The following is a 24,555-nucleotide window of genomic DNA, read 5'->3' as shown; positions in this document are numbered from 1 at the left end:
AACTCAATGATCAGTTGATCAGCCTAGCCCATCTGTCTGACTGTTGACACACTGAGCCTCCAAGCTTCTGTTTTCCCATTCTGATTCTGTATCATTCAGCAAGTTGTGTTTTCCTCTGAGGTCACCCTTAAAGGTCTATGTGTCGTGTTTTTCATTTCTGCCTTGTCAGGGAAATCTTGCCAGTGCATCTATCAAAGTAATCATCAAGCCCTGATGTAAGAGTATGGTTCCTCTCACATTTTTCATTACTAGATAATTTATTAATATCCTTCCAAGCAACACTAGATTTATCTTGATAAAACTACTATCAGTGGTGATACTGGATATGGCACTGGAGAGGTTCTAGGAGGAACCATCCGCTCACCTCTCTCAACCCTTAATACCCTGGACAGCTCCAAACAGAGGTGACCCAAGGGGTTTCCCAAGACTCAAAACATTTTATCATTTTGATAAAATTGACCCAGGGCTACCTCTTAGGGATTGCTGCCACAGTGCACATCTGCTTCTCTCCTCCCTGCTCTGTTGAAAAAACAGAGCATGTATGTATCTGAGAGGAAAGGTAGCAGGGGATGGATAAATTACCTAAGAAGATGGGGCTATTTATTTCATCTCCATTCATGTATCTGTGATGGACAACTTCACTTCCTAGCTCAAGTGAGCTGCCTGGGAGGCCCCACATAACACAGCTATGGCAGTCCATTTGATTTTCCTTTGACTGCTCTTCCCCTACATTTACCTTTGCAAGAACACTCAGACCTCATACAAACACTGGTACCCCCAAGGACACCATGCTGTGCCAGCTGCTGTCACTACCATCCTCCTTTACATTATCTCCCCAGAAGGAAATCCAAGGCCAGGTCCACCCAGCTCCCTAGTCTATTATTCACCAAAATGAAAGCACAGGAGACCTCTCAGAAAAGGCGGCTGGCTAACGAGCCTCTTGGCAGACATTAGCTGGGGGATGTATTTGTGATATGAATGGCAGCTGTGCAGCTGCCATTCCATGCAATTCAGGATAGCTATTTCATTAATTGTGTTTCATGCTTCATTTCCTTGGATTACACTAACAGAAAGAAAGAAGGAAGGAAGGAAGGAAGGAAGGAAGGAAGGAAGGAAGGAAGGAAGGAAGGAAGGAAGGAAGGAAGGAAGGAAGGAAGGAAGGAAGGAAGGAAGGAAGGAAGGAAGGAAGGAAGGAAGGAAGGAAGAAAAATAGATACAGAATGAAGGAAAGAAATAAATATAAAAAAACCCAAATATACGTGCTAATCCTTTTCTAATTTTTCTCCCAACACAAAATGACTGCAGAACTTAATTCTCTGGACCTCCAGCCTGCACCATTTTGTTTCTTAGGTAGCTATCAGAAAATACACTGAAAATCCAAGCAATCTTTCCTCTGTTTAACAGCACTGGATCAGGGATTTTCTACCAAAAATAGAATTCAAGGGGTAGTTTCATTTGTAGGAAAGTAGAGGTTGAAGAGGGGTTCTAAACCTTTCCCATGATGAACAGATGAAGTCTGAGTGTACTGACTGATGATGAGGTAAGTTGGTGAGATTCTTTGGGGAGTATTCTAATGATTTCAAAGCCAGCTCTGTACACAAAAGGGTCTGTTGCCTGTGACCCTAAACATATTTGTCTTTCTGACTAGACACACATTTTGAAAAGGAAAAACAAACCCCCAAAATGAGTAAAAGAATCACTTCTAGCCAATGACTTAAAGTATTTTAGAGATGACAACTACTGGACTTGGGTACTCCTGGGGAAGGCTTTTTCCCTGTGGGATCAAAGCAAGTATGACTCACATTACTCAGATTCACATGACAACATAATCTATCTGTAAATCATAAGATACACAGTTTGTTGATGGATACAGTTGAGCATCCTGAGGTAAGGGGTTTCTTTTCCCCTGTCCTCAGCTACAAAGCAGGGCTTATTGTTTTAGTCTCTGGCCTGTGAACCCTGAGGAAATGTCCCTGCTGTAATATTCCAATTCATCCAAAGTCTTCCTAGCAAGTTCCAAAAGCTTCCTGAAAAGCAGCCTTTTTTTCTGCTAGCTCTGAGTGCTGCTTTGAGGTGAGTCTGTACTGGCTATTGTCCATTCTTACAACTAGGCTTTCTACGGTCTAGACAGATGTCCAATCGTACTTTGGTACACATAGGACACATATGTCAATGCTGACAGGACATTTCAGTTGTGACAAGAGTCAAGACAGCCATCCAAATCCAGAAACATCATTCACTTTGGTGGGTTCTATAAAACCAGTGTAGGGTGGGAATTCAGGTTGCCTAGATTTAGCAGTGCTAGGGAAAGCCAGTGCCTGCCTGGATTTCTGGATTTTTAAATGTCTATAGCTCTCAGATCTTATTAAGATGGTTTGAAATACATAGGAAATTGCCTTGCTTGGGCCAGGCAATAGTAGGGACCATTGTCATTAGAATTTCAAAATGGATCACCTCTTCCCCTTTGCTAATCATAAAATAAATGGATATCTAGAAGGAAAATTATCTGTATCCCACCATCACCACAACAAATGAGGGGTTATTTGGGCAGAATTTGTAGTGTTTTTTCCTCAATTTTACACTGTTATTTGTGGCACATCATTTTGCCTGATCAAGTTCTACCTCCCACTCTGACCTTCCATCCTCCACCCTCCCTCCTAGCCCCCAGTACACACACACACACACACACACACACACACACACACACACACACACACACACACACACACACATGACTGGAACTCCAGAAAAGGAATAAAATCAAGAGTCCAGGCTATAAAGCCCAAGTGGGACATAACAACCAAATCAACTTTCCATTTTGCCCAGAAGCAAATGTTTCTCATTTTCCAAAGAAACTGGACATTTATCATCATCATCACAGTTCACATTTTCTTTCAATCTTATAAATGTCTATAATGCTGAGCTCTAATTTCAGCACTGGACAGGTGAGTCACAAAACCATAAATTTGGTGGGATTTTCCTTATGGCTAAGAGAAGTAGAGCTGAAAAGCTAAGGATGCTCATATTGGGCTCATTAGGTGATTAGGCCTGGTAGTTTGCAATAAAGGGAAGGTGAATTCCTGTTCCTGAGGCTGAAAATTTAACTTTGAGGGACATATTTCTTTCTATACTGTAGGATAAACTAAGGCAATGGAAAATATAGTAAGCATAAAAAGTCCAGCTAAGGGAATTTGAATACCAGGATCCATCCTGCTGGTAGATTTTGGCACAATGAGAGAAGCAACATCTACACTGGCTAGACTCCATGGGCCCTATTTGTAGGTTTACTCAGATAGGCAGTGAGAGCACTCCAAGAACTAATTATCACATTACAGAAACTTGAAGATTCCCCCTCTATCCCCTCTTCTTTCCACAAAGGGACTGAGGACACTAACTAGGTGGTCCAGTGCTGACACTGTGGTAGAGTGCTGCTGGGCTTGGAGTCAGAAAGACCTGAATTCAAATCTTGCTTCAGACACTTACTAACTGTATGAGCCTGGGAAAGTCATTTAACCCTGTTATCCATAAAATGAGCTGGAGAAGGAAATGGCAAACCACTCCAGTATCTTTGCCAAGAAAATCCCAAATAGGATCACAAGGAGTCAGACAGGACTGAAATGACTGAACAAGAACAAAAGGAACTGAAAGACTCTTTGGAGAAGAGATTAATCCTAAGGAAACAGTGGTTGTATTAGTTTGTCCTTCAAGGACCATGACATCAAGAAGATGATGCCACGACTTGCAAGTCAATTGGATTTAAGTAAGGGAGGGCTGTGCAAAATCACCAGCCTCACAATATAGATCAGGACAACTGGAGAAGGTCCAGGATGCAGTGGGAGACCTTGGCATTTTTAAGCTAAGATCTTTCAGAGCTTTCATTTTGACTGAGGCAATACCCATGCAGTGATTAGGGTTGTTAAGAAGTGAGCCAAGGGATGGCCCCTTTAATTTAAAAAAAAAATCAAACTGGGAGGGTAAGACCCTCAAGTTTTCTGGCCAGAAGAGAAGAGAAACAATTGCTATTTATATTCACTCTGAGCCATCAGAGCTCAAACAATAACCATTACGTTGTGCTTAAACAAAAGAAGGTCTGAAAGAATGGATTAGTAGTCTGGCTTCTTCCAGCTACAGCTCTCCAAGATCCAAGGTCATAGAGACAATTGACTATTATTCTACCACATTACTGTACCTCAATCAAGCCAAGTCAACAAGGATTTATTGAACACTTATTACCTGCCAGCACTTCATTAGCCTGTGTGAGAAGATGAAAAAAAAAAAAGGACTACCTCTCTAAACCACATTCTGGACTTTCCAGGTCTTCCTCTGCAATGACCTCAGAGACTTCTTGACCCTGGAAGCTCACCTCACATGGATTTCACACTTTTAAACCATCCTTCGTTCCTGAAGCCTCTCCTTCTGATTTGCTAGTTCCTCTTAGAATCACCATTTTAAGGAGGGCCTCCAGGCCAGCCACGTATTCATTCCTTTCCAAAGGGTCCTACAGATCCTCCAGGATAATGCTCCTTTGTTTGTAGGTACCTTCATTTTTTCCCCTTCTTTTTCTGCCTTACCCCACCCTTTTCAGCTTCTCCCCTTATAATGTAAGTTTCTGGAGGGCAGGTATTGTCTTCTGGCTAATATCTGTATTCCTTGGTGCTTAGTACAAAGGGTAGCACCTAGTAATAATTTAATAAATGCTTGTTGACTGGACTTGACTTGATTCAGGCCCATCCTATTCTTTGAGAGCTGTAATATTTTTCCTAATCTATTCCATTTCTCATTTGCATTACTGGGGGAAATAAAGTGTCTCCACCCCCAAGTAATCCATGCAATGATAAGTAGATCCAGCTCTCTCTCTCTCCCCTCTCTCTCTCTCCCCGCTTTCCTCCCCCTTACTCTATCTCTCTCTCCCTTTCTCCTGCTTCCTTTTCCTCGAGGCTTCTCCCCTCCCCTTCCTCCTCCACCTCTCTATCTCTTCCCCCCCCATCTACCAGAAAGGTTAAGGAAGAAGAGAGCAAAAGTGCTGCTGAGGAACAGAAGGATGGCAACCTAAGATCAGGATCTTGGAAGATCTTTTGCTTTCTTCCAGTGCTATGGTGAAGGTAGGGATTCTGTAATGCCATATTATACCTGCTAGAGTGCTGGATTTGGAGTCAGGAAGATCTGAGTTCAAATCCAGCCCCAGACACTGTCACTTCACCTCCTTTAGCTTCAGTTTCCTGAGGATAAAATGGGGATAATAATAGTGCCTACCTGTCAGGGACATTGTGAGAATCAGGTGATATGATAGATGTAAAGCACTTTTCAAAACTTCAAAATGTTAAGTAAATGTCAGCTATTATTATTATTGCCATTTTTTATAGAGAAAGTCCCTAATGTGGCCTGAACAACCTGGTGAGCTGGGTGGCCATGGTGGAGAAAGCTGTGAAAAGTGGACAAAGGGATATAAAAAGACAGAGAGAGAGGAGGGAGAGAGGGGGAAGGAAAAAAAAACTGAGACAGAAAGAGATATGCCACTCCCTTATTCTCATGGAACATAACACCAAGGAGGGGGGGCTTTGGGTGAAGTATCTCCCCCAGTAAAGCCCCAATGCTTGGGACTACAAATGATTCTGCAGATTTACATAGATATTTGGAATTTTTTCTCATTGAGGGATTTGTTTTGTTTTCCTTATTTTAATCAATATCTGCTCTATAATATCATTAAATGTGTGCTTGCCAATGGAGAATCACTATCACTATACCAGGGATTACCATATATTCACTGTGTCAGATTTAGGGGAGGGTTGGGTGGTAATAGACCAAGAAAAAATCCCCCAAAGTATCATTGACATAAAGCTTATGCCTACATAACTTTGCCCCAAACTGTGTTTTTATGTATATAATAATTATAACAATTTATAACCAATCATAGATTGGTTATAAATTCACAGATTCCAAGAAACACAAATTCCTTCCATCTTATCACTGGATGAGAATGGAAAAGAACAGGTCCCAGAGCCTTAAATAATAAGGCCATTCAGAAAGTAGGTTTTGGCAAAGCTTTTCCTAGGGGTCTCTGATGAATGGCATAGAAAAAGTATAAAGTTGAAGAGATGCAGAAAGAAGAACAATGTAACTACAAAAAAGCAATCTGATTTCCACCCAACATGTAATCTGTGACCAACTACATACAAAACAAGGCATATATGAAGTGGCTTCTCCTAGGCCTTAATTTTTTTTTTTAATCAGGTGAGAAGTCTCAAGTCTGGGATGGGTAGAAGAAAGGATTTATGGAAAGGTAGGCAAAGAAGAGTGAGGTTGGTATTGCCTTTTCAAAAATAATTAATATTCTTCATTGTGCAACTTCACCTGAATCCAATTTAGTTCACTTAATTTTATTGAGCATTTAAAATTGAGTGTCCAGCCCTGCACTGGGCATTTTAAGATAAGTTGTTGTTGTTTGGTTGTTTTTCAGTATATCTGACTCTTTGTGACCCCATTTGGCAAAGATACTGGAGTAGTTTGCCATTTCCTTTTCCAGCTCATTTTGCAGATGAGAAAACTAAGGCATATACTGTTAAGTGATTTGTCCAAGATTACACAGTAAGTAACTGAAGCCAAATTTGAATTCAGGAAGATGAGTCTTCCTGACTCCAGGTCCTGTACTCTATCTACTATGCCATCTTGCTGCCTCATTTTAAGACATACTGGAGTATAAAACAGAATTGTTACCATCAAGGAACTGATAGTCAAATGAATAAAGGATTTGCAAAATAATTAATAAAGATAAATAATAAATGTTGAGTGTCTAACAAATGCTTATGCCTGAGTTATATGAAGTGATGAGAGTCCTCCAGATTCAGAGAAGGGAGGATCAGTAATATTCCAGAGGAGGTTAGAACCTTGTAAGTATTTTAGTATTTATTAAGTGAGAACGAGTGAATACGTGTGTATGAGAGAGAGTAAGAAAGGAAGATCATAGGAATGTAGTCATAGATTTAGAACTGAAGGAATCTTAAAGGTACTTTGACCCAGCCCCATCATTTTATGAGTGAAGGAACTGAGACCCAGAGATGGTAGATAACTTGTACAAAGTCATGTAGAGAGTGGGAGATAGTGACAAAAAAGTGAGAAAGAGACAGAGACATAGATATAGAGGCAGAGAAAATAGAGTGAGAGAGAAGCCTGAGAGATGGAGACTAAGAAAGATTCGGTATCAGCAGCTCCAATACATGAACACTTTTTTTTTAAACTGCGTAATAAAGAATGCTTTTGTATGTGAATGAACCAGCTGTTCTAAGTCACCACCATCAAACCAGCCTTCCTTAAAGTTAGACGGTACTAGTTTGCCAGGAGGAGCAGCATTATGGGAAGTTGATAACCGACCCTTGTTCACAAGGTTATTCAACAGAAGGAAAAGTTATCATAAAACTGAAACGGTCCCCACTGGAACCCTTTGACAGGGCTATTTCTTACATTTAGACTAGTGCTCCAGAGGGGCCAATAAAACAGACTAATAAAAATAATAGAAGAGGCCCAACAACATTAACCAACTATTAAACCCCATGTGGGGGTATGTACCATCCTCAGTAATATGTGTCTCTCCCATTAACACCAGTGGGACTTAGATGTCTATCATGGGAGAAGGAGCCATTCCAGATAACCTGTGTAAAGCACTTAAGAAAACCCACAGATCGGCAATTATATTTTTAACTAAGCAAGATTCTTCTGAGCAAGCATGAAGATAGGTTGCATCTAAACACTGTACAATCCTTAGGATACACATAGTTTCCTATAGGACTCCATCTAGGAGGACATAATTAACAAAGTTAAAACTGAAAAGCAGACAAAATGTGACTTCTGCCTGCCCTTCTTGGGGCAATGGTCCTGTATTTTCTCTCTTTTACTATCGTTTATCTGTTCCTTATTTTCCCAGAGTTGCTTACTACTAATTAATGAGTTAATAAAAAATGTGAGAAACTAATTCATGCTAAAGTGCTAATGACTAATTTAATTCAGTAAATATTTACTAAGTACAAACTACTGTAAAAAGTACTATCATCCTAGACCTAGAGGATACAGAGATAATGATAATGAATATGTCCTAAGAGCTGAAATTTACTGGGTTTACAAAGCACTTTATAATTATTTACTTTACTTGCTCCCAAGAAGTCAGTAGTAGAAGTGTTATTACCATACCATAATACTGATAAAAAACTGAGGTTAAGATTGATGAATCAATTACCTAAGATCATATAGTAAGTAAATGGCAAAACAAGGACTCTAATCTAAATTACCTGACCCCCAGCCTATTGCCCTTCCTATCACATCAAGGTGAATATGAAATGATCTTCAAGAAATTTGTACTTCAATCAGAAAGATGAGGTATAAAAATAATTATAATAAAAATTAGAACACAAGTACCTATAAGAGAAAACAAAGATGTTATGAGAACTCCCAAGAAGAAGCATTTACCTCAATATATACAATTCAATTCAATAAGTAAGTGTTAGTTAACTGTACTTCCCAGCAGTATCTGAATTTCAACAGAGGAAAGTACCCAGAGGAATCAATTTCTTTCTAATGGTTAAATTTAAGCCATCAGCAGTACACCTGAAGGCAAAATATTGTGTAAGAAGGTGGTCCTTCCTCATGAGTCTCAAATCATACCACATATAGTGTCTTTGTTTTTCCTTCCCCCAACCCCAAACCTAACTCTCTTTCAAATATTTCTGTTTCTAATGTAAGTATGTAAGTATGTAAGACTTCTGACAGAAGTCCACTTTCATGGAATAAATACTGGGTTCCTCGATCACAATCAGTGGTATGTATGTATATACAAATATACTATATATAATATATATGTGTGTGTATATGTGTGTATATATATATTTGTGTGAACCTATGTGTGTGTGTATGCCTCCAATTGGTGCCATGTCAAACTATAACTAAAATCATTATATACTACCCCCAAATCTGCTTATCTTCCTGATTTTCCTATTTTAATTAATAATGCAACCACTTTTTCAGTCAACTAGGCTCAAAACCTTGGTTTCTTCTTTGTTTTCTCCTCCTCTCTCTCCCTCATACACTTGATAAATTTCCTCAACTCTGCCTTTATAATATCTTCCCAACCTATCTCCTCTTTCGCATTGTCAATGTCATCATCCTAGTTTAGGCCTTCACTACCCAAATGGGGTCACAGAGAGTCAAATACAACTGAAATATCTCAACATCAACTTCTTTCTTAGGCAGCTAGGTGGTGCAGTTGATGGAGTGCCAGGTCTGGAGTCAGGAAGATATGAGTTCAAATCTTGCCTCAGACAATTACTTGCTGTGTGACCCTGGGTGAGTCACTTAACCCTGTTTGCCTCAGTTTTTTCATCTGTAAAATGAGCTGGAGAAGGAAATGGCAAACCATCCAACATTTTTGCCACGAAAACTACAAAAAGGAATCATGAAGAGTTGAACACAACTATAAATGACTAAACCACAACAATGAGGATGATGACAATGACAACAATAACAACAAAACTTCTTTCTTAGACTATTACAATAGCTACCTAATTGGTTTCCTTACCTCTAGGATTTCCTCTTAATTAAGAGAAACTTAGAGTAGCAAGATGACCTCAAAGGTCATTTAGTCAAACTCATACACAAACAAGAATACCTTTTACCACATTTCCAACACAAAAAAACTGGTATCTCAGTACATGATCATCTTCAGTGTCTATGACATATATATCTTCACTTTATGCCTATTATCCACCAAAATGATGATATCTTAGATCTTAGCTCTTAACAATTCTAGTTCCATGATTGTAAATCCTGAAATTCCCACCTTTGATCATGATTTCCTATACTTCCATATCTGTCTCATTACTTCAAAACATATTTTCCTTCTAAAAAAGTTTTAATGGATCACGCCAACACTTCTAACTATTGTCATGTTTTTCTTCCCTCTATTTTCTTTCCCTTACTTTCTCCCCTCTAATGCCAAATCCCTAGAAAAAAAAATAATTAGAATAAATTTCCTCATTGGCTATGTCCATATTTGTCATGAAGATCCTGTTTTTCTTTTTCCCTAGTGCGGTAAGGGAGAGAGAAAATAGATTTTTGTTAATTTAGAAAAAGTTAAATTTAATTTAAAAAAATCAGCAGTGGTTGCTTTTAATTTCTCACTACCTACTCATTCCCAGTGACTGAGATTTGTATGCCAAGTCATCTTTGACTCTTCTTTCTCCTTCACTCTTCATATCCAATCAGTTATCAGGTCTCGATTATCCTTCCACATCTCTTGCATCCATACATTTCTCTCCATTCATACAGCCTCCACTACCATTTAGGCCTTCATAACTCTTATCCAAACTTCTATAATAGCCTACTAATTGGTCTTCATGTTTTCAATTTCTCCCTTCTCTATTCATTTTCACATTGTTGCCCAAACCATCTTTACCAAGGAAGAGAAGGCAGCCCATTTTTTGGCATTCCCATTTGAAAACCTTTAGTTTTTTTTGCTATTGCCTCTAACATAAAAAGTCCAACTGGTCAACCTGTCAATTAAGGTCATTCACAATCTTCTACTTATTAATGTTTTCAGCCTTATGCCATCCTAACTCTTTAGACAAAGTCTGCATTCCAGCCATTATACTTGAAACTGGAATATTGGCTGTTTCCCCTACCTGCTACTCTATCTTCCACCTATATCATCATCATCATCACTAGCACTGAAAAGCACTTTACATATGTTATCTCATCTGATCCTCATAAAAACCCTGGGAGATCAGTGCTATTATTATCCATACTTCAAAGATGATGAAAATGAAGCTGAGAGAGGTTAAGTAACTGTTCAAGAACTACACAACTTTGGAAGTGTCTGAGGTAGGATTCAGTCACAGGCTTTTTAATTTAAGTTCATAATTCTATCTAGTATGTCTCTTGAAGACATTTAAAGTAAATCATAAATTTCCTTAACCTACCCCATTCTGCATGTTCAGGAAGGATAAGGATAAATGGGTAGGTCTCTCTAGAGATAGGTAGATAGATAGATAGATAGATAGATAGATAGATAGATAGATAGATAGATAGACAGATGGAACTAAGAAACACTTATTAAGGGCCTATTCTATGCCAGACACTATGCTATTACAAGACTATACAATATACATGGACCTGTCCTTTAGGTTACATTTTAGTAAGGGAAATCAACAGATAAGGAGGAGCTATAAAGGACTAAGGTGGATAGAGATTGAAGTAGATAATTGATTCTGGACAAGATAAGGCAAATCTAAGGTAGTTGCCGGAACACAGTCCAAGTTTCCAGTGGGATGGGGAGTATGAGGCAATGGTACAATAAAGCTGGAGTGGAATTGCCATGGTTTGGTGTCCAAGTTGTTTCCCTCATCATGTCTACCTCTCAGAATCCTCCCATTTCTTCAAGGCGCAGGTCAGGTTTCATCTCTTTCTTTGCATTCCCTGTTCCCCATAGTTGTTAGTACTCTCTTCTTCTTTGATTTGCTTTTATTGTCCTTATTTCCATATATATGATATCCCAGTCTCCCACCATCCTTCAAGAATATAAACTTTTTGTAGGCAGGGACTATTTAATGTTTATCTTTATACCTGCAGTACCCAACACAATACCTTGTACTTTGTGCATGCTTAATAAGTTGTGTTGAATTTACTCAGTCACCCAAAGTCCTCTGAAGACCTCTAGAGATAGACAAACTCCCACCTTCTGAGGGCAATGCATTTCATAATTTGATAGGGCTAATTCCTAGGCAGTTTCTCCTTTATGTGAGACATATTCTTTGTCTGAATTCCCCCAGTCCATAATACATTTGTATTTCACACTAAATATTTCCATTTCTGTTTGTTTTTTTTTTTTATAAATAAGCATCATAAAGCACAGAGAGAAAACAACAATGTTTGAGGGCAAATCATCAAGCACACTTGGAAAATGAATGCCTTGGGTAGCCTTGAACTAGGGTTCTGAATTGCTGTTTTTTTAATATAATAATATGAATGTTTGTCACTATATCTAGCTTTGGAGAGGCACTGGAGATGGTGGCAAAGAACTTTAAAAGCATTTTTCTGAAGTCCTCAAAAAAAGTACATAAAACAGAGAAAGGGACAAGATAAAGATAGCATTGGAAAATTTGTCAAAATCTAAACTTTTAAAGGGAAAAAAAAGTTTATAGAAACCATTCCATGAGTTGTTATAGAAACCATCTATGAGTTGTCCCCATCAGTTCTAGGTACTAGCTAGAATGCTAGCTAAAACATAGAATGCCCCAAGTTGGAGGGTACTTCAAAATGTCATTTAGCTCATTCTTTTCCCTCTTGGGGTTACCTACCCTTATTTGTCCCAGGCTGATGACAATCCAATAAATAATAATAACTAACATTTATGTAATGTTTTAGATCTGCAAAGTGATGAGGTCAAACTGTGATCTCATTTGATCCTCACTGCAGTTCTAGGAGGAAGGTGTTATTATTATCCACATCTCAGACATCATGAAACAGGCAGACAGAAATTAAGTGACTTTCCCACAGTCAAATATCTGTGTCTGGATGTGAATTGAGGTCTTCCTCATTCCAGAACCAGTGCTCTATCCACTCTGCCACTTCCTTGGTTAATATTTACTGAGCACTTACTATATATTAAGTCTTTGCTTGGAGCTGTGAGAAAATAAAAAGAAGAATGAGGCCAGATACCTGTCCTCATGAAACTTAAAATAACATTATACCTTATGGAAGAATAGTTTCCCAGGAAGACCACTTACTGTAGAACTCTTCAATGTGGAAGATTACATCACAAATACCAGAGACACTCTCCCACTAATAACTTAATTTAAAAGGCAGTGATGGGATGTGAACTTTGATCTTTAGACTTCCCAAGTGAATGCTTTACAGTAAAGGTAATTAGATAATTTTTTCCCTCCTAAAGAATAATTGCTAGCAGACCATTGATTGTTAAGAGGGAGAAGCAGGAGGGATTTCATGGAATGAAAACTTTAATCTTCCATGTTTAGCACTGAATATGTTGAGCTACTGCGTTTGTGTTAGACCAAAGCATACTGACATCATACTGGAGACTGATGAAATAAGTATTTTTGGGATGAAACCCAACACTGTAAGAGACTAGTTTATGGCTGATATGAAGACTGGCTCAGAGCCTCAACATTTACTTTATTCTGTGAAATAAGATGGCTGTCTAATATCACCCCAAATTGGCATATCCATCTATAGATATGCATGATGTTAAGAAACAACTTTCTTATTACAGTTTCAATTGTGTTCAGTGGTGGGAGACAACATGAAAGAACATTTATGAGCTGGAAAATGTCTAGGGGAAAGCAACCAGGATGGGGAATGTACTTTAGTCTATTCTGGAGGAGGATTAGTTGAAGGAACTGAGGATGTTTAACCAGAAAGGAGAACAATCAGGAGTAATTGCCATCATAGTTGTCTTCAAATGATTCAAAGGTTATCACAGATTTAGGATTGATTTAAGGAAAACCTTTGTAACAATTAGTGTTGTCCACAAATGGAAAGGGCTACTTGGGAGGAGATGGATTGATCCTCAGTGGAGGTCTTTAAGCTGAGGCTTGATGATGTCTAATTAGGTATGGCCAAAATATGGTGAGAGCTTTAAGGGAAGCTAGAGGCAACGTGCAGTGCAACACAGCCAGGATTTGGAGAAAATGGTCCTGGATTCCTATCCTGCCTCTGTAACTTGTTACTTGTGTAACCATGGGCAAGTGAAAACCTCTCTGGGTCTCAGTTTGCTTGGTTTTAAAAATGAAAGGATTATACTAAATAAAATCTAAGGCTCTTTATAACTCTGATTCTGTGACACCAGAAAAAAAGTTTTGTTTTGTTTTAAAACTATCTTGAAGGCAAAAGTTGATCATAGAAGGGATAGGAATAATGCATATCATGCATATCAGTGGGATAATAACAGATAACATGGGAAAGCATAATCACTCAGTTTTTATTTGCTTCTGAAGATGAAGAATGATCTTCATTCCTAGAAGCATAGCACAAAAATAGTTAAGAGAAATAAAATGAAAGTAAAAGAGGAGATAATTAGAGAGCACTTCACTGAAGTTCAAGTCACTTGACCCAGACAAAATATAAATCAAAGACAATGAAAGAATTTTCCAATGTGATTATTGGTAGAAAAATGGTAGAGAGTAAGAAGCTATATACCTGGGATGGACACATGTCCTCATTTTTAAATGGAAAAGATATATTCTTCAAACTATACGCTACTGAACTTGACTTTGATTCCTAGAAAAATACTAGAATGAGTTATTAGTCTGTAAGTGTTTAGAAAAAGAAAGCAATGTACTACAAGCCAGCATGCATTCTTCAATTATGCTGCTACTCTGACCATCCCCTATGCCTAAAATATATTTTCTTCTGCCCTCCAGCTTAGAGAACACCATGATTCCTTCAAGAAGCAACACATCTTCCAACTTGAAGCCTTTTGTAATCCTTCCAACTGCCGTGTCCTCTCTTCTTAACAACCTTCTATTTTGTGTTTATTTTGCATACATTTTTTCTAGATCAAATTATATACAGCAAGCACTTTGCAAACTTAGTGCTATGTAAATGCAATAATGTTATATGTACATGTAGTTTCTCCTATAGAAGTAAGCTCCTTGAAAGTAGATATTGTTACATTTTATTGTGTGTTTGCATGCCCAGAACCTAGCATAGTGTCTAGTATTTAATAGAAGATTATCAAAGACTGAATGCAGTACCACTAATGCTAGACTAATTGCATTGCCTTATTGGACAGGGCTACTAGCTGTCTGACTCTGGAAAATTAGATTCACTCCTATGTGGATTAGGGAAATTCCTAGAATTTCTATGTTAAGTCAGAGATGTTTCAAGGCCTACCTTGGTGAAAGAACTTCCACTATCCAGAGTTCCCTGTGCTGTCAATAATCAAAGGTTTTTTGAATGTTTGTACTTGCATATATTCGATTAATAGATAAGAGGCGTGGAATGAAGTAAACATCTGAAATTCAGCAAGGCATTTGAACAAAGTTTCTTACAATATCATTTTTTTTTCATATTGGAGAGATATGGGCTTGGTGGAAACACAATTAGGTACATTCAAAAACTGAATTCAAAAGTGAAAATACAAATTGAAAAACCAGACTCCAAGAGTAGTAACTATTGGACTATTGTCAACCCAGAGGGACATCTCTCAAGGTGAACCAGAGTTCTGTTTTTGATTCTGTCTGGGTGAACATTTTGATCATTTACCTGGTTGAAAGCAATGATGGTATTTTTGTCAGTTTGTGGTTGAAGAGGTGAGAAAATGTCTCTGGGAGGGTAAGCTAACTTGGTATTTGAAAATATATTAGCAGGGTCGAATGACAGAATGTTTCCAGTAACATAAAATTTAGTAGCTTTAAATGTTAGTTCCTACAGTTGGTAGAAAAACATCATTTGTAACAGTACAGGATAAGGGAAAACTTGGCTAGAAAACAACTGATGTGAAGGATAGTTGGGAGTTTTAGTCACCTGTAAACTCAATATGGTGAAGATGGAAGGAGCAAACCACTTCAGTGTCTTTGCCAAGAAAACCCCAAATGGGGTCACAAAGAGTAGGACATGATTAAAATGACTGAACAATAATAACAAAAACTCAATATGATTAAATAGCATTACAAAGTAGCTGAAAGAAACCATAAAACCATGATGCCCAGAGGAAGGGAACTGATCATTTCACTTTACTTTGCTGTACTCTACTCTAGTAAGCCCACATAATTGGTATTGTGCTCAGATACAGTGCCACATTTTAAGAAGGACATTGGCAAATGGTAATATGTCAAATGGAGGACAAATTAGTATTAGTAAAGTAACTCAAAGCTGTACCCCCATGAGATTTAGGTGAAGGAGCTGGGAATGGTTTACCTCTAGAAGACTTAGGGAGGATTTAATTGTCTCCAGATATTTACATGGTAACATGGAAAAAGGATGGAACTTATTTCACTTAGTCCCAACATTCAAAACTAGAACCAGTGGGTGAGAGTTGTAAGCAAATATTGACTGGATAGGAGGAAAAACTTCATAGAACTGTCCAAGCATGGAAAGGACTGCTGCAGGAGAGAACAAGTTCCTCTCATCAGAAGTCTTTGAGTGAAAGCTACTTGTCAGGCATGTTGTAGAGAGATTCCTGCTCCAGTTTGGATTGGACTCAGATGACCCAAGAGACAGACCACTGAGACAGAGCAATATACAATGGAAAGAGTAATTCATTTGAGGTCAGAGGACCTGGGTTCATGTCTTATCTCTGTTACTTTCCACCTGTGAGAAGTAAATATAATATAATAACAGCTCAAAATGATAGAGTGGTTTTAGATTTAAAAAGTACCTTCTGTCTATCATATTATTTGATCCTTACAATAACGCAGTTAGGTAGGGACTATTACTATCATCCCCATTTAACAGAAGAGGAATCAAATTCAGTGTGAAATGCCCAGGGTCAAATAGCTGGTATCTGTGGTAAGTTTTAAACCTGAATCTTCTTGACTCCAAGTCATACCATATGATGCTACCTCTATTTTCTTACTGTGAAATCAGGGGGGTGGACAAGATGGATTCTAGGGTTCCTTTTCATTTAATATGTATGAGCTCTGGAATCCTTTCTAAATCTAAGATTTTATATTGCTTCATTACATTTCAGCACACTCATCTGAGGAAAGAAAAAAGAGAAAATATTTGTCATAGCATCCATACTCACTGTTGATTTCAGACTTTGATTATAGAATCCTCTCCCATTCTATAGTCATTGCCTATTGAAAATCATCTGTCAATAAGGAAAAAAAGGAAAAGAACACATCTGTACAAAAATATTTATAGTAGCTCTTTTTGTGGTGGCAAAGAATTGGAAACAGAGAATGCCCATCAATTGGGTAATGTCTGAACAAGTTATGGTATATTAATGGGATGGAATACTATTGTGGTGTAAGAAATGATGAAAAAGATGATTTGAGGAAAAACCTAGGAAGACTTGCATGACCTGATGCTTAGTGAAGTGAGCATAATCAAGAGGACAATGTACACAGTAACAGCAATCTTGCAGATAATCAGTGGCTTAGTAACTAAGCAATGCAATGATCCATCACAACTTCAAAGGATGTATGATGAGAAATGCTATCTGCCTCCAGATGGAGAACTGATGGACTTGGAGGGCAGAGTGAAGCATATTTTTTCCCCTTATTTTCTTGCTTTTTTTTTTCTTTTCCCTAGAACATGGCTAATGTGGAACTATGTTTTACATGACTTCATATATACACATAATATCACATTTTTTGGCTTTCTGAACAGGTGGGGGAGAGAGTGGAGGGAAGAAGAGAATTTGTAACTGTAAATAAAAATATCTTAAAAAGAAAAGAAAATTATCTCTGACCTCCAATTGCCTTTCCCTAGTGATTGCTACTGTTTTGATTGGATTGCATGTGTTCACTTACACAGACTATGCAGCACTCGAATAGGCCATTACTGCTGAACTCCTATATGAGGAGAAATTATCATTATTAGAATAAGGACCTTATAGTGGTGCCACTTGAATACTATTTACTAAAGCAAAAGCAGCATTCAAAACCCAATGAAATTTTTGTGCCTTTGAACAGACTTTCTAGAAATTAAAAAAAAACAATAAAAAACCACATAGAATTGAGTTCAAAGAACTTTGCAAACTTTAAAAAATTATTCACATGTTTGTTATTTTCTCATTGTCATTTTTTTAAATTATTAATAGCAGCTCACTGTTCTCATCTAATTCAATGGTATTCAGATAGAAATGGTCCCAAGACAAGATCTTATTCTACTATTATCATTTAAAGTTCTACAGGATTTCCCTACAGTAGATGAAATAATTGTTTGGAGGACCAAATTAGAAATCATAAGCACTACAGCACTATAAATCATAAGATACTACATCTAGGTAAGATGTAAGATCACTATAGTAGACAAAGAGCTAGACTCAGAGCCAACAAGAACTACATTGGGGTTGTACTTTTCTCACATACAGGCTGTATGATCCTGAACTCATGACTCTAGGAAACTCTAATACTATTAAATGAATGGACAGATTATTGTTCATCCTTTATTCTCAAAGAGAACCAATGACATCATAAAGGTAATGTCTGGTGATGTCCTGACTTTTGCATGAATTGGACTGAAGTGAGGCAGAGTTGCACAAAGTCAGCTTGCTAGGTGCCAGGCATGTGCTAAACTCTGGGAATACAAATACAAGGAAGAAAGACAGCACCTGATTTCAAGGAACTTGTATTCTAATGGAAGAGGACACATAAAAGGAAACTTGAAGGAGAAGTACACACATGGGGCCACATGGCATGGGAAAAGACTCGGGCCCCCAAAAGGCAAAAATCTGATCTATTAGAGCTGAGAGACTCAGGGATATAATCCAAGCTACCAGTAGGAAGGAGTCAAAGGTCTGAGAAGGTGCCAACCTGCACTGATAGTCATCTGGAAGTTGCATATACCAATGTAATTACAGGTACAGTCCCTATCCTTATCCTATTATTATCTCACTTAGCTCTTTTTCAAAAAAAATGTAATTCAGATAGAAAGAGACCTGCTATTTTTAAAAATATTTAATATTCTGAAGACTATTGCATGACTACACAAAATAAATGCTTTTGGTTGTTGAATAAAAATGTCAGGATTAAAGCTCATCAGAAAAAAAAAACCCAGAAGAAGAACAAACTAAAAATCCTCCAATAAACACTAAATTTGAAATCCTAAAAATTAAAGATGAGATTAATAAAACTGAATATAAATTATCTGTTCAATTAATAAATAAAACTAGGAATTGGTTTTATGAAAAAAAACACAATAAAATAGATAAACCATTACTTAATTTGATTTAAAAAAAGAGAAGAAAACCAAGTTGCTAGCATTAAAAATGAAAAGTAAATATACCACTAATGAAAATGAAATTAAAGCAATTATAAGGACTTATTTTGCCCAATTATATGCCAATAGATTTGACAATTCAAGTGAAATGGAAGAATATTTACAAAAATATAAACAGATTTAACAGAAGAGGAAATAGAATATCTTAATAGACCTATGGGGAGGGGGGAGAAATTGAATAGGCTATAAATGAGATTTCTAGGGAAAAAAAGGACCAGGACCAGAAGGATTTACAAGTGAATTATATCAAACATTTAAAGATCAACTAATTCCAATATTAAATAAATTATTTGCAATAATAGCCAGAAAAGGGATCCTACCAAACTCCTTTTATGAAACAAATGTGATACTGATACTTAAACTAGGAAGAGTAAAAACAAAATCATAGATGAATTTCATTAATGAATATGGATGCAAAATCCTAAATAAAACACTAGCTAAAAGATTACAACAATACAATACAAAGTTTATACATTATGATCAAATGGGATTTATACCAAGAATTCAGGGGTGGTTAAATATAATAAAAACTATTAACATAATCAAATATGTCAATAATAAAATTGTAAAAATGTGGTTATATCAATAAATGCAGAAAAAGCTTTTGATAAAGTACAATACTCATTTCTAATAAAAACACTTGAAAGCATAGGTATAAATGTATTTTTCCTTAAATTGATTTAAAAAAAACCCATTTATCTAGAACCATCAGCAAGCATTATTTGTAATGGGGAAAAGCTAGAAACCTTCCCAGCAAGATGAGGTGTGAAACAAGGCTGCACACCATGAGCAATATTATTTAATATTATATTGGAAATCCTAGTAATAGCAATGAGAGAAGAAAAAAACTAGAAGGAATCAATCAATCAATCAATTGATATATATATATATATATATATATATAATATATATATATATATATGTGTGTGTGTGTGTGTGTGTGTATAAAGAATTAAAAAAAGGAAAGCAGTAATAAAACCATTTTTGCAGAAAATATGATGCTATACTTGGAAAATCCCAAAGGCTCAACTGAAAAGTTAGTTATAACAATAATTTTTAGCAAAATAAATCCATGTAAATCATCAGCATTTCTATTTATCACAAACAAAACCCTACAAGAAGAGATAGTACAAGATATTTCATTTAAAATAACTCTACATAATATAAAATACCTGGAAGTATACCTGCTAAAACAACCCAGGAACTACACAAACAAAATTTTAAAAAACCCTTTATACAAATAAGATCAGATTTAAATAATTGGAGTAATATTAATTGTCCATAGGAAAGGAGGGACAATATAATAAAAATGACAATTTTACCTAAAGTAATTTATACATTCAGTGCCATTCCAATTAAATTATCAAAAAATATTTTACTGGATTAGAAAAATAATTACAAAATTCAATTTGAAAAACAAAAAGTCAAGAATATCAAAGGAAATAATGAAAAAAATGTAAAGGAAGGAAGTTTAGCAGTGTCTGATCTTAAACTATATTATAAGGCAGTAATTATCAAAACTATCTGGTACTGATTAAGACATATAAAGGCAGATCAATGGAACAGAGTAGACATACAATTTACAGTGGCAAATAAATATAATAACTTGTATTTGACAAGTATAAAGACTTGAGATCTTGGCATTATTTGGAAAAAAATTGTTGGGAAAACTGAAAAGCAGTATGGCAGAAATTGGTCACAGGGCAATATCTTACAGCATTTACCAAGATAAAGTCAAAATGAATATATGACCTAGATATAAAGAGAGATACTATAAGAAAATTTTAAGAACATGGAAAATATCTCTTATCTTATGGATAATCTTAATGGATTATCTTAATGAATGAACAAGAGATAGAGAGCAGAATGTGGTGTAAAATGGACAGTTTTGATTACATTAAATTAGGGTTTTTTATTTGTTGTTGTTGTTGTTGTTTATTTTACAACTAAAACAAAATATTGCCAAGATCAGAGGGAAAGCAGAAAATTGTGGAAAAAAAAATTTGTAGACAGTTTCTCAGATAAAAGTCTCATATCTCAAATATATACAGAACTTTATAAAATCTATAAGAACGAGCCATTCCCTGATTGATAAATCATCAAAGGACATGAACAGGCAGCTTTCTGATGAAATCAAAATAATTTCTAGTCACATAAAAATGCTCTAAATCATTATTGATTAGAAAAGTGAAAATTAAAACAACCTTGAGGTAGCATTTTATGCCTACCCAGTTGGCTAAAATGATTGAAGGGGAAAGTGATAAATGTTGGAGGGTATGTGGGAAAATTAGGACACTAATTCATTGTTGGTGGCATTGTGAACTGATCCAACCATTTTGGAGCACAATCTGAAATGATTTCCAGAATTATTTGAACCAGAAATACCACTACTAGATCTATTTCTGAAGATGATTAGGAAAAAAGAAAAAGAACTTATGTATTCTAAAATATTTATAGCAGTTCTTTGTGTTGGCAAAGAACTGGAAATTGCAGGAATGCCCATGAATTGATGAATGGCTGAACAAGTGGTGTATGATTGTGATGAAATACTAAAGTCCTGTAAGAAATGATGAGTTTGAAAATCTTAGAAAAAACATGGATAGACTTGAATGAAATGATAACAGCAATATTAAGAACAAATTTTGAGCAAATAAGTCATTTTGATTTATAAATACCCAAATTAAGCACAAAGGACATATGAAGGAAGATACTACCTGCATCCAGAGAAAGGACTGATAAATAGGTGATAGAATTATTTTACATATATATGTATATATGTGTGTGTTTTATATACACATATTTATGTGTATATACATACATATGTATACGTGTGTGTATTTATATATACATAATATATATATATATATACACACACACACACACACACATATATATGTGTACCTCTATGTGTGTATATTTTGTCTAATTATAGCCATTTCTAGGGCAAAAGGGAGGGAAATAAGAAATTTATACTATCACTTTATTATATATTTAAAAGGAAGAGCAAGTTGTACATAATAGATTTATAATTTCATGTTCTATCATCTTTTTTATACTATTATAGAAATGCTTGTTTTATTCCATAAATTAAAAATAAAATAAATAAGAATTTGTTTTTTAAAAAAAGGATTAAAATTCCTCTTCTGTAGGTTTACCATAAATATCTTGGTATACATCAGGTAGCAGAAAGGATGGTGGGAGATGTTGTGTACCTCATCTTGCTCCCAAATGATTTTGATTTCTTCTGGTACGTTTGTATATTTTGAAAGCTTTTCATCTGATGTACCTCAGAGATTATATGTATTTGATATGGAAGAATCTATTTTGAAAAGTTCTTAAATCTTTATGGATCGAGGTTAGGTACAAGCTGTTTGATTTCTGTAGCTAATTTGTTGAATTCTCAAGGATATTTTGAGCTCTATGTTTGTAGAACAGGAGTTTGTTATCTATTATTTTAAAAAGAAAGTCAGTTTCTAAAATACAGCACCCATTCCCATTAAAAACACTAGAAAGCATAGGTATAAATGGAGTCTTCCTTAAAATAATAAATAGCATCTATCTAAAACCTTCAGCAAGCATAAATATGTAATGGGGACAAACTAGAAGCATTTCCAATAAGATTGGGGGTGAAACAAGGATGTCCATTATCACCATTGTTATTCAAATCATACTGGAAACATTAGCTTTAGCAATAAGAGAAGAAAAAAAAGAAGGCATTAGAATAGGCAAAGAAGAAACAAAGCTATCACTCTTTGCAGATGACATGATGATATACTTAGAGAATCCTAGAGAATCAAGTAAAAAAACTAATAATAAACAACTTTAGCAAAGTTGCAGGCTATAAAATAAACCCACATAAATCATCAGCATTCTTTATATATTACCAACAAAGCCCAACAGCAAGAGATAGAAAGAGAAATCCCATTTAAACTTACTGTAGACATTATAAAATATTTAGGAGTCTACCTCCGAAACAAACCCAGGAACTCATGAACACAATTACAAACACTTTTCACACAAATAAAATCAGATCTAAATATGGAAAAAACATCAGTTGCTCATGGGTAGGCTGAGCTAATATAATAAAAATGACAATCTACCTAAGCTAATTTACTTATTCAGTGCCATACCAATCAAACTACCAAAAAATTATTTTATAGAGTTAGAAAAAATAATAACAAGATTCATTTGGAAAACAAAAGGTCCAGAATATCAAAGGAACTAATGAAAAGAAATGCAGGGGAAGGTGGCCTAGCAATTCCAGATCTTAAATTGTATTATAAAGCAGCAATCATCAAAACTGCTTGGTACTGGCTAAGAAATAGAGGTGGATCAGTGGAATAGGTTAAATATGCAAGACACAGTAGTCAATGACTATAGTAATCTATTATTTGATAAACCCAAAGACCCCAGCTTCTGGGATAAGAACCCACTCTTTGAAAAAAACTGCTGGGAAAACTGGAAAAGAGTATGGCAGAAACTAGGCATAGACCCAAATCTCACACCATATACCAAAATAAAGTCAAAATGGGTTCATGACTTAGATATAAAGGCTGATACCATAAGCAAACTGGGAGAACAAGGAATAGTTTACCTATCAGATCTATGGAGAACAGAAGAATTCATGACCAAACAAGAGATAGAGAACATTATGAAAAGCAAAATGGATAATTTTGATTACATTAAATTGAAAAGTTTTTGCACAAACAAAGCCAATGCAACTAAGATTAGAAGGAAGGTAGAAAATTGGGAAAGAATTTTTACAACCAGTCTCTCTGATAAGGGCCTCATTTCCAAAATATATAGAGAATTAAGTCAAATTTATAAGAATACAAGCCATTCCCCAATTGATAAATGGTCAAAGGATATGAACAGACAGTTCTCAGATGAAGAAATTAAAGCCATCTATAGTCATATGAAAAAAACACTCTAAATCATTATTGATCAGAGAAAAGCAAATCAAAACAACTCTGAGGTACCACATCACACCTATCAGATTGGCCCACATGACAAAACAGGAAAATGATAAATGTTGAAGAAGATGTGGGAAAATTGGGACACTAATGCATTGTTGGTGGAGTTGTGAAACAATCCAATCATTTTGGAGAGCAATTTGGAACTGTACCCAAAGGGCTATAAAAATGTACATATTCTTTGACCCAGCAATAGCACTTCTAGGGCTATATCCCAAAGAGATCATATAAATGGGAAAAGGACACACATGTACAAAAATATTCATAGAAGATATTTTTGTGGTGGAAAAGTATTGGAAATTGAGAAGATGCCCATCAATTGGGGAATGGCTGAGCAAGTTGTGGTATATGAATGTAATGGAATACTATTGTGCTATAAGCAATGATGAACGGGCAGACTTCAGAAAAACCTGGAAAGACTTATATGATCTGATGTTGAGTGAAATGAGCAGAGCCAAGAGAACATTGTACACAATAACAGCCGCATTGTGTGATGACTAATATTGTTAAACTGAACCCTTCCCAGCAATACAAGGATCTAAGACATCTCCAGAGGCCTCGTGATGGAAAATGCTATCCACATCCAAAGAAAGAACTATGGAAGTTGAATTGCTATTTTTTTTCTCTTCTTTTG

The sequence above is a fragment of the Phascolarctos cinereus genome, unplaced genomic scaffold (genome assembly GCF_003287225.1).
Source record: "Phascolarctos cinereus isolate Bilbo 61053 unplaced genomic scaffold, phaCin_HiC Scaffold_4;HRSCAF=312, whole genome shotgun sequence".
In the NCBI taxonomy this organism is placed as follows: Eukaryota; Metazoa; Chordata; class Mammalia; order Diprotodontia; family Phascolarctidae; genus Phascolarctos; species Phascolarctos cinereus.
This window is presented reverse-complemented; position numbering follows the sequence as displayed.